Below are 10,000 nucleotides of genomic sequence, written 5' to 3' on the forward strand. Positions count from 1 at the left end.
CACACACATATATATATATATATATATATATATATATATATATATACACACACACAAAAATCCTCTATTTACCTTTTGTTATCATTTTTATGATATATATATATGTGTGTGTGTGTCTTCATTAGTTTTATTGTGTCTTCTGTATTTTAGATGTTGATTTTAATATTGTTATGGTTTGTAACTAATTTGTTGGTTGTTCTTGATGCGGTTGTAGTTATGCTGATTTACACGCCAAGTCATTTCCTTCATTAACCCGACGGACGACGACGACGGCGACGACGACGACGACGAGGACGACGGCGACGACGATGATGATGGTACTTCTGGTTGATGTAATGCCAAATTTCGTCAACAGAAACATCTATTCAATTGACGCGTCTCTCGCTCTATTATTGGTAATATCTTATCGATCCTAGATTATGAAAGATCAGAGACACAGTGAATCTCATGGGACTTGAGAATCGAGATAAATAGAGACGCCATTAAGTACTGCAAAAAAGTTCTTTTATATCTACAACCAAGTAGCGCCCTCTATAAAATTTATGTAGTGGTGACCATGACATTTGTTGCTGTTGCCGTTATTTTTCAACCAACGAAGTCGGTGGTTGTAGAGGCTGCTAGAAATAACAGTCAGCTCTCTCCATTTCTTTCTTTCTTTCTCTCTAGCACACGCGCACACACACACACACACACACACACACACACACACACACACAACAAATAACATCCTTCACAGATGCAATATGACATTGGACAATGTAGTCCTAGGTATATTGTGGTTGAGAACCTGTTTGTGCACATTTAAAACTGTATTATTCTACGTGCTCTCCTATTATTATTATTATTGTTCAGTAGTTTTATTTTTATAACGTACTTTCACTTCACTACCGAGCGCAGCTCTGTGCGCCTTGGGTATGTGCTGTGGTTTGCTGTGGTGCTCTTATATTTACTGTATTGAAAGTGTTTTGCGTAGAATGTGTGCAGTACCCAGTAGTGCAATTTTCTGTATGTTATATATATTTGTAAGTTCTAGTATTTTTGTTATGTATTTGTCTGAATATTTTTTTTATTATGATAGGAATTGTTTCTGTTTTTAGATTCCACATTCGAGTTATCTCTATTTCCAGGTCTTTGTATTTTGAAAGTTTTTCCATTTCTTTTAGAGAAACGTTGTCATCTGCTGGTATTGATACATCAATTAGAAAGCATTTTTTTCCTTCATGATCTTTGACAACTATATCTGGTCTATTTCCCTTAATTTCTCTATCTGTGTGTATTGGCATATTCCAGAGTATGGTTGCTTTCTCGTTTTCTGTGACCTTTTCTGGCGTGTGTTTATACCATCTTTTTTCTGTTGTTATTCCATAGTATTGGCATAGCTTCCAGTGTATATAGGTCCCAGCTCTGTCGTGTCTGTGAATATATTCCTTCTTAGCCAGGACTGGGCAGCCAGAGATAATATGATTTATTGTTTCTTGTCGATCTCCACATATTCTACAGTTACTTGTTATATGTCTTTTCATTATATGTTTTTGGTAATTTCTGGTGGGGAGGCTCTGGTCTTGTGCAGCAATTAAAAATTCTTCAGTCTCTGCTTTGAGCCCTGAACTTCTGAGCCTTTGCTGGGATTTTTCTCTGTCTATTTCTTTCGCATTTAGTTTAGCCCAGTATTATTATTATTATTATTATTATTATTATTATTATTATTATTATTATTATTATTATTATTACTTTCTGCCTAAACTATTAGGGCTGAAGTTAAGGAGATTTGGCTGTCTTCTTTAGCAGGTCGTGCGGTCATTTGGGAGATCCTGAACAGGCGGATCAATGTTGCTGCATATTGACACCAATGGCATTGTGAAGAATTACGTTGCATTTTTCATTATTTACGGTATTGCTATACTGTAAATAATATCAATGCTGTTGAAGCAGCTGAGTTTTTATGTTGTTAGATTACCTGGAGGTAAACAACAACAACACCAACAACAACGCAAAGTTTTCATGTTGATATATTTAAACGCACTTCCGTTGTCCGGCGTCCAGAAATAAATGGTTGTAATGATAATATTAATGGTGCTGCTGTTGCTTCTGATGATGAGAGTAGTGATGATGATGTTGATGAGTAGCTGGTGGTCGAGTAAGAAGAGGGGGAGATGATAAGTGAAACTGAGGACGAACCGATGTATGCTGATTATGGTGGCAACTGACGAGATGATGAAAACGACGACGATGACGAAGATAATGGTGATGGCGGAGATGCAAACGCGACTGAGTGAAAGGTGATGAGAAGATGTGGTGGGCGGAGAATGGAGCAGTTGAGAGTGATGATGACGATGACGAGGACGAGGATGATAATTATGATGATGCTGCTGAAGATGATGATGAAGTCGATGAGGTTGGCGGTGACAATATCAGTGAGGATAAGTATAATGACGGCATTAAGAAATGCTTAGAGGATGGTGTTGGTATTATTGATACGGTTTTGTTATCAGTGACTAGGACTGATGATGATGATGATGATGATGATGATGATGATACTAATATCATAATAATATTGCTATTGTTGAGAATAGAGTGGATGGCGATTTTCTAATTAACATATGGGTAATTATCGTGAGACGTTGGAGAAGACCCGAGAAAGAGAATTCGGTGTTAATGGTGGTGGATGTGCTGACTTTTCATGAAGATGGTGGAGACAATGAGGCTGAAAATAATGAAAATTGGGCTGATGATGATGGCAATGATGATGGCAATGGTGATGATGATGATGATGATGGTGGTGCTTGTGGTGGTAGTGGTGGTGGTAATGATGATGGTGATGATGACGTAGATATTGGTTTTCATGATTAGGATAGTACTGATGCTGTTGATGACGATGTTAGTGAAGACACTGAGAATGATGACTATAAATATAAAATGAAATAATAATAATAATAATCATAAAAATAATAATTTTATTATTCTTATTATTATTGTTGTTATTATTATTATTATTATTGTTATTGGAACTGTGTTGATGGTGTATATTGCAATTAATATTGATGTTATGTTTGCCGGGCTGTTTAGCACCATAGTAATGATAACGATATTATTAGCATTGATGATGATGATGATGATGATGATGATATCAGTTTTAATTTTCATATTATTCTTGATGCTGGTGTTGTTGCTCTATTCACTATTGTTGTTGTTGTTGTTGTTGTTGTTAAAATGTTTGCTGTTGTATTCAAACAGGACTACACCCATTAAAACATCAAACTTAATTAACCTGAGCAATTATTCATGACATCATGCTGAATGATTTAAATGATTCTTGGTGGTGGTGGTGGGACGGGAGATGGTTTTCCTGAGTGTTTTCCATTCTTTCTTTATCTTTCTTCTTTAGAAGATTTTTTTTCCTTTCTTCATTTTCAATCCCATGATTTCTTTTCCATATTTTACATTTCTTTATTTCAATCACTCATTCTTTTCTCCTTCCATTCTTTCATTATTCCTGTTTTCTCCCTCTTTTTTACGCGTTTATTTTTTCTTTCTTGCAATCACATTTCCTTCTTTCATGAGTTTCTTCGTCCTGTCTTCCTACTTTTATTCTTTATTCTTGCGCAAAAAGAAGCGGGACGAGGAGGAAAACGAATAATAATACTATTATCAAGAATGATATTATTACAGTAAACAAAGACCTAGTAGCTGACATTTAAGAAGACAAAAGCTAAATCCAAAATCAAACGAACGACGGTGACATGTTTTTAGAGTATGACATGAGGATCGAGAAAACCTCAAAGAGAAACTGTGTACTATAAAATGAAAGATTCCTAATACATGCTTCGTGATCTCTACTAAATTGGCCTCACTAATTAGATTTGTAATTGTACTGATCCTGCAGATAGGAGAGACAATCAAGACAGGGCTGAGATTGTACTATGAGGTCTTACATAACTCATTAATAATTTCTCATATTGGAACAATGCCGCAAAATTCGTGAAACAACGGTGGATTAGTTTGAAGTTAGTAATTTAACTGGTTCCTGATTTCACAAATTAAGGTTTAAAATCAAATTTTATAAATTCAACGCATTGCATTCTCTGAGCTGTGCCATCTCTATATTTTTGTGTGACTTCCCTCTCTGGATATCCATTCTCTGGATATCCATTCTCTGGATATCCATTCTCTGGATATCCATTCAGACGTTTATGAAGCAGAGATAAGTCACATTCCTTCCTGCCTAGTGTTGGATAAATTCCTAAGGAAAGGTGATACGTCTTTTAGTAACATTCCAGAACCATATACTCTTTTATTATTTCCATCTTTTATACGTTTCAGTCATTTGACTGCGGCCATACTGGAGCACCGCTTTTTAATCGAAGAAATCGATCCCAGGACTTACGCTTTGTAAGCCTATTACTTATTCTATCGCACGCTTTCTTTTAGCGATCCACTAGGTTTCGGGGATATAAACACACCAATATCGGTTGTCAAAACACACACACATAAATATATATACATAAATGTATACATGAAGGGCCCCTTTCAGCTTCCGACTACTAAATCCATTCACAAGGCTTTGGTCGGCCTGAGAGTGTAGTAGAAGACAGTTGCCCAAGGCGCCACGCAGTGAGTGAGCCCTGAGCCATGTGGTTGGAAAGCAAGCTTCTTATTTCTTTATTGCCCACATAGAGGGGACAAACAAGGACAGACAAAGGAATTAAGTCGATTACAGTGACCCAGTGCGTAACTGGTACTTACTTTATCGACTCTGAAAGGATGAAAGGCAAAGTCGACCTCGGTGGAATTTGAACTCAGAACGTAACGGCAGACGAAATACCGCTAAGCATTTCGCCCGGCGTGCTAACGTTTCTGCCAACTCGTCGCCTTACCACACAGCTACACCTGCTCCTATGTCCATGATTTTTCTTCAGAAACTGTGCAATAATAAATATTTTCTGTAACTCTTGTTGTAAGGTGAACATTTGTGGCAGGAGTTGACGGTACCTTCTTTGGAATCGTCTACATTAATGTTGTCACTTGTTAGAAATGCGTTCAATTACTTCTATATATTGATGCTTTGTTGAATTTAGTTTTTTTGTTTTGTTTTGTGTTATCAGTTGCAAAGTGTTTTGTTATGTTCATTATGATATTCCTTGTTGGTGTTCCAGGCACTCCTGCATCGAGAAACCATGTTGTGATGAATATAAAAAGCTGAAGTAAGGATATGTCGAAGAAAGATAATTTTTTTCTTCAGCAGGCATTGAGATAAACGATCAGTAATTTAGAAGGAATAATAATAATAATAATAATAATAATAATAATAATAATAATAATAATAATAATAATAATAATAATAATAATAATAATAATAATAATAATAATAATAATAATAATAATAATAATAATAATAACAATAATAATAATAATAATAACTTGTTGTCTCTTGAGGTCTCTGGGTGAGACTTGGATCCAACTTGTACAAATGCAAAACAAAAGTCAAACATAAAATAATAATAATAATAATAATAATAATAATAATAATAATAATAATAATAATAATAATAATAATTATAATTATAATTATAATAATATAGAGGCTCATTTGTTGGTTTATAGTGTTAGTGTTTGTGTTGGAGGCAATAGTTGTAGTGATAGTAACTAGTGGTGCTAGTAATGATGGTAGTGTTAACAGTGGTGATGACAATGGCAGTTGTGGTGGCAGTAGTAAGGCCCCCCTCCCCTCCAACCATCTTCATATGAATCTATGTACATAAGTTTCGATAATACTCCGATCTCAAGAACCTCTGTTAAGGGTCCCTTTGCATGACTTCTAAAGTTTTTTTCTGCATTTCATCGAATAAAAATCGGGTAATTGGGCCTTTCAGCTGTTCACCAAGTTTTTCACGACTTTTTGAGCGCAAATTTATACAACGTGGTGCTCCCTACATGATGAATCTTTTATAAATGGCACCAACCCGGGCACGAATTTGGGTGTCATCAGGTTCGATTCGGAAGTATTCAACTGCTTTCCAGAAATCTAAGTTTTCATCACAGTATTGAGAAGGTATTCTCGAAATATACTGAAACCTTCATCATCATTTATCATGCTTACAAAGGACTCTCCCCATTTATTGTATTTGTCTTTAGCTTCATTTGGGTTTTCTTGTCCATGGTCTGATGTATTTTGTGGCTCATTTTCTCTGTCTTTTTTTATAAATTTGAAATTTAACATTTCTGACCAATTAACCATTTCCGTCTTCTTGCTACTGTTGTTCTAGCAAGAAGACGGAACTGGTTAATTGGTCAGAAATGTTCAGTTCGAGGGATTACTGCTCGAGGGATAACTGCAGAATCTTTGCACGCCGGGAAGAATACATGGCGACAAGTTATCTATCATTAGGATGTAGAATGCTTAGCGGTAACTCTTTAGGTTCTGAGTTCAAATTCCGGCGTTGTCGACTTCGCCTTCAATCCTCTCGGGCTCGATAAAATATGTACCAGTCGAGCAGTGGGGTTCGATCTAGTCGATTTAGCCCCTCCCCTCAGCTTGATGGCCTTGTGCCATAAATTTGTAACTAATATTATATGGTTTCCTAATCAACAACTGGCAATTATAATTGTACTATACTTACTAGGAAAATGAAAAAAACCCGATGATTCTTGCGTGGTGCACAACGTATTCATTTTTTCACGCTGTTTGATAAGCCGTTGATATACCTTACCTTGTTGCACGGATCTGCACAGTAAATATTTTTCACTACCTGACAATTCGCACCAAAATATCAATGTAATTAATTCAAACGAAAGCAAGAAGTCTATAGAACACCTGCGGATGTATTATTGTTGCTGCGAAATAAATGTTGTTGTGAAATAAATGAATTCTGCTGAGAACCGAAATTAGTATCTGCTTTTATTTTCGGTTTACTCTTGTTTGGAGAAAAGTGTTTTCGTTCGACTACTTTGCGGGGGCGTTTCTACACGCACTGCCGATGTACTTGTTTACAAGTAGTAGAAAAGAAACAATTTTCTTTCGTAAATTAGAAGTAATTTTCCCCCACGAAAGTGGGAAACAAATAATGCAAACAATTATACTACCTTATTTCCTATTTAGAGACACTGCATTAAAACATTTTCTTTTTTCAAGTAGTTTCATCTTTTAATCATCTACGGTATAGAAGAGCCAAAGGAAACATGGCCGACAATCTCAACGCATACCAACAGCATCAACAACATCATCGTAATCGATATTATTATCATCATCATCATCATCATCATCATCATCATCATCATCATCATCATCATCATCATCATCATCATCATCATCATCATCATCATTATCATCATTATCATCATCGTCGCCATCGTCGTCATAATCATCGTCATCATCATCGTCGTCATCATCATCGTCGTCATCATCATCATCATCATCAACATCATCATCGACAACAACAACAACAACAACAACAACAACAACAAAAGCGGCAGTAGCAGAACCACCACCACCACTTACAAAAACAAAAACAACAGCAACATGATGTACTTTCTTAGACATAAGCGCACAAAATGATGCAACGCACAATAAACAATAGGGGGCTGTTAAACCTTGTGACCACGAGGGAATGGTTGACCGACATTACGCATTTCATACATGTATGTAGGTGTGCCTCTGTGTGTGTGTGTGTGTGTGTGTGTGTGTGTGTGTGTGTGTGTGTGTGTGTGTGTATGTATGTGTGTGTATGTGTGTGTGTGTGTGTGTGTGCGTGCGCCTATGTGTGTTTTTGTGCCTGTGTGAAAAGAATTAAGTATTATAATATACGTAAGTAGCTAGCTTCTTGCTTGCTAAGTAAATATCTAATCGAACACCTTAGATATAGATCTTCGTTGAATAACGATTATTGAAAATTTCAATCTCATGGTCAGTAAGATCACGTGAAATATACTTGCAGAATATTATATGTAGCCGTTTTTGAAAAACCTGGTAAATGAGAAGTTACTCCCAATGCGTAACTTTTAATAGATGCATATATTAGTTGCGCTAACTCTGAGAATTCGATATGTTTTCAAGACGAATAACTTAATATTAGGTAAAAATATGTATATTTAATCTGGCAAACACATCACAGAGATGCAGTTGTATTCTCTTCAGGAGTAATTATATATATCTAGAGTATTATATTGGCTGAAAGAGGAGTCCATATGGACAGAAACGCAAACCCACGTTGTAATGTCTATTTGAAACTCCACAGCCGGGTGCAAAAATACGTACCCTCGGTAGAATGGATAGCTGACAGCTTGCCTCTTCGCTTAATGAACTTCCTTTATAAATAGTAACATCACAAATGAACGAATAATTACAGGCTGACGCTTGAGTTAACGTTTGTAGTCTTTAAATATGTTTGAGAAATTCAATTATTTCTTGCCTGGAACATAAGACTCAAAATGTACATCCACCTAATTATCTATCGATTTACCAATCTTTCTCTGTATATATATCAGACACGTTGGGCACTGGCAAATCTTCAACACATAAGCATAGCCCACTCCGTAAACTTTCACTCGCGAAACGGGAAACCACCCAGATATATTGGGTTGGTGCATAATCTTTGCAGCTTTTTTTTTCAAAAAATGTTATTCAACAAAACCAATAACAATATTTAAGAAAAACATCTTTAAATAACAATCTGACCGCGTGCCAAGCAAATGGGAAGTAGTAATTGAAGTAGATGGTGAATATGCCCCGGAATAATCATTTAAAGACGGTTTTGTTATATTACATATTGTTTTTGTTGAATACAATTTGTTGAAAAAACGACTGCTCCAGTCTCGCCAGCCCCAAGAAAATCTAAGCTAAGCGCACAAGATTACTTGGAAGAAAGCAAGCGAATGTATAAAAAAAGGACGAAAAAAAACGGAGAAATGGTACACAAGTACAAATACAAACAACGGAACATTGATAGCAGGTGTCTTTCGAATAAGGACAAATTAAATTAAACTGGCGTGTGTGGAAGTGAAGCCTTACAGTAGGAACATAGAAGATAAAAGTCATGAGAAGAAATACGAGAGATGCTGCACGGATGGTAGTCAAACCAAGAAAGAAAGGTCCGGTTTGGCCGAACACCGGTCACGTGGAAGAAGAGGAGAGAGGTATGGTCAGAGGGGTAGAAGAATTAGGGAGGGACGATGAAGAAAAAGGAAAGTGAGGTAAAAGAGGAGGGAAAGTGAGAATGAAGGAAAGACCAAGAAATGTGAGAGAGGGGAGCACGAAAAAGAAAAGTGGAAAGAATCTCCCCCACCAAAAACGAAGACCAAACAAGATAAAAGCAAGAAGTATTGGCAGGGTAGGAGAGAAGGGTTATATATATATATATATATATATATATATATATATATATATACACATATATATATATATATATATATATATATATATATATATATATATATATATATATACACGAGAATAAGCACGCAAATGCGAAACAAGGTGGAAAAATTAGTACTCGAATACCGGAGGTAGAGTAATAAGCTTTCTTAAAAAGGCAGCAAAAATATCACAAAAATTGTCACTCAGAGTTTCTTATTCCCCTTCGTCGGACAGTTTTGCTGCTCCTTTAATAAAGTATATATATATATATATATATATATATATATATATATATATATATATATAACTTTAGATTCAGATGAATATGGTACTTAAGTTGAGGCACCGGAATTTACTACGGTATTATCCATACAATTTCAAAGTAAGGTGATTAAAATAAGCTACAATTATATCCAAAGGTAATGCAGTACGATCGTTTCATGCAACTCCATTTAATTGAACAATGCATTCATTACATCAGTTTGAAATGCAGAGCAATCCTCGGTGGCAGAAAGACATAGAGTAGAACAGATAGACACATAACTATAATTATACTTAAAATCTCCAAGAAGTTAAGGAAATATACAAACAACATGTTGCCTCTACTACAGCATAGAAGTTACTAAATTATCAAGAAGACTCTGCCTGTCA

The 10,000-nt window shown here is 35.7% G+C and overlaps 1 protein-coding gene and 1 pseudogene across 4 annotated transcripts in view; one reads left to right on the forward strand and one right to left on the reverse strand.

Annotated features, from left to right (window-relative positions):
* Positions 1-10,000, forward strand: part of LOC106870917 (neuropeptide Y receptor type 2) — a 768,756-nt gene that overhangs the window by 458,631 nt on the left and 300,125 nt on the right. The window lies entirely within an intron of this gene.
* On the reverse strand, positions 5,627-6,256 carry LOC149131405 (regulator of G protein signaling 4-like; annotated as a pseudogene).

This window comes from Octopus bimaculoides, chromosome 22 (genome assembly GCF_046866305.1).
Source record: "Octopus bimaculoides isolate indiv1 chromosome 22, ASM4686630v1, whole genome shotgun sequence".
NCBI lineage: Eukaryota > Metazoa > Mollusca > Cephalopoda > Octopoda > Octopodidae > Octopus > Octopus bimaculoides.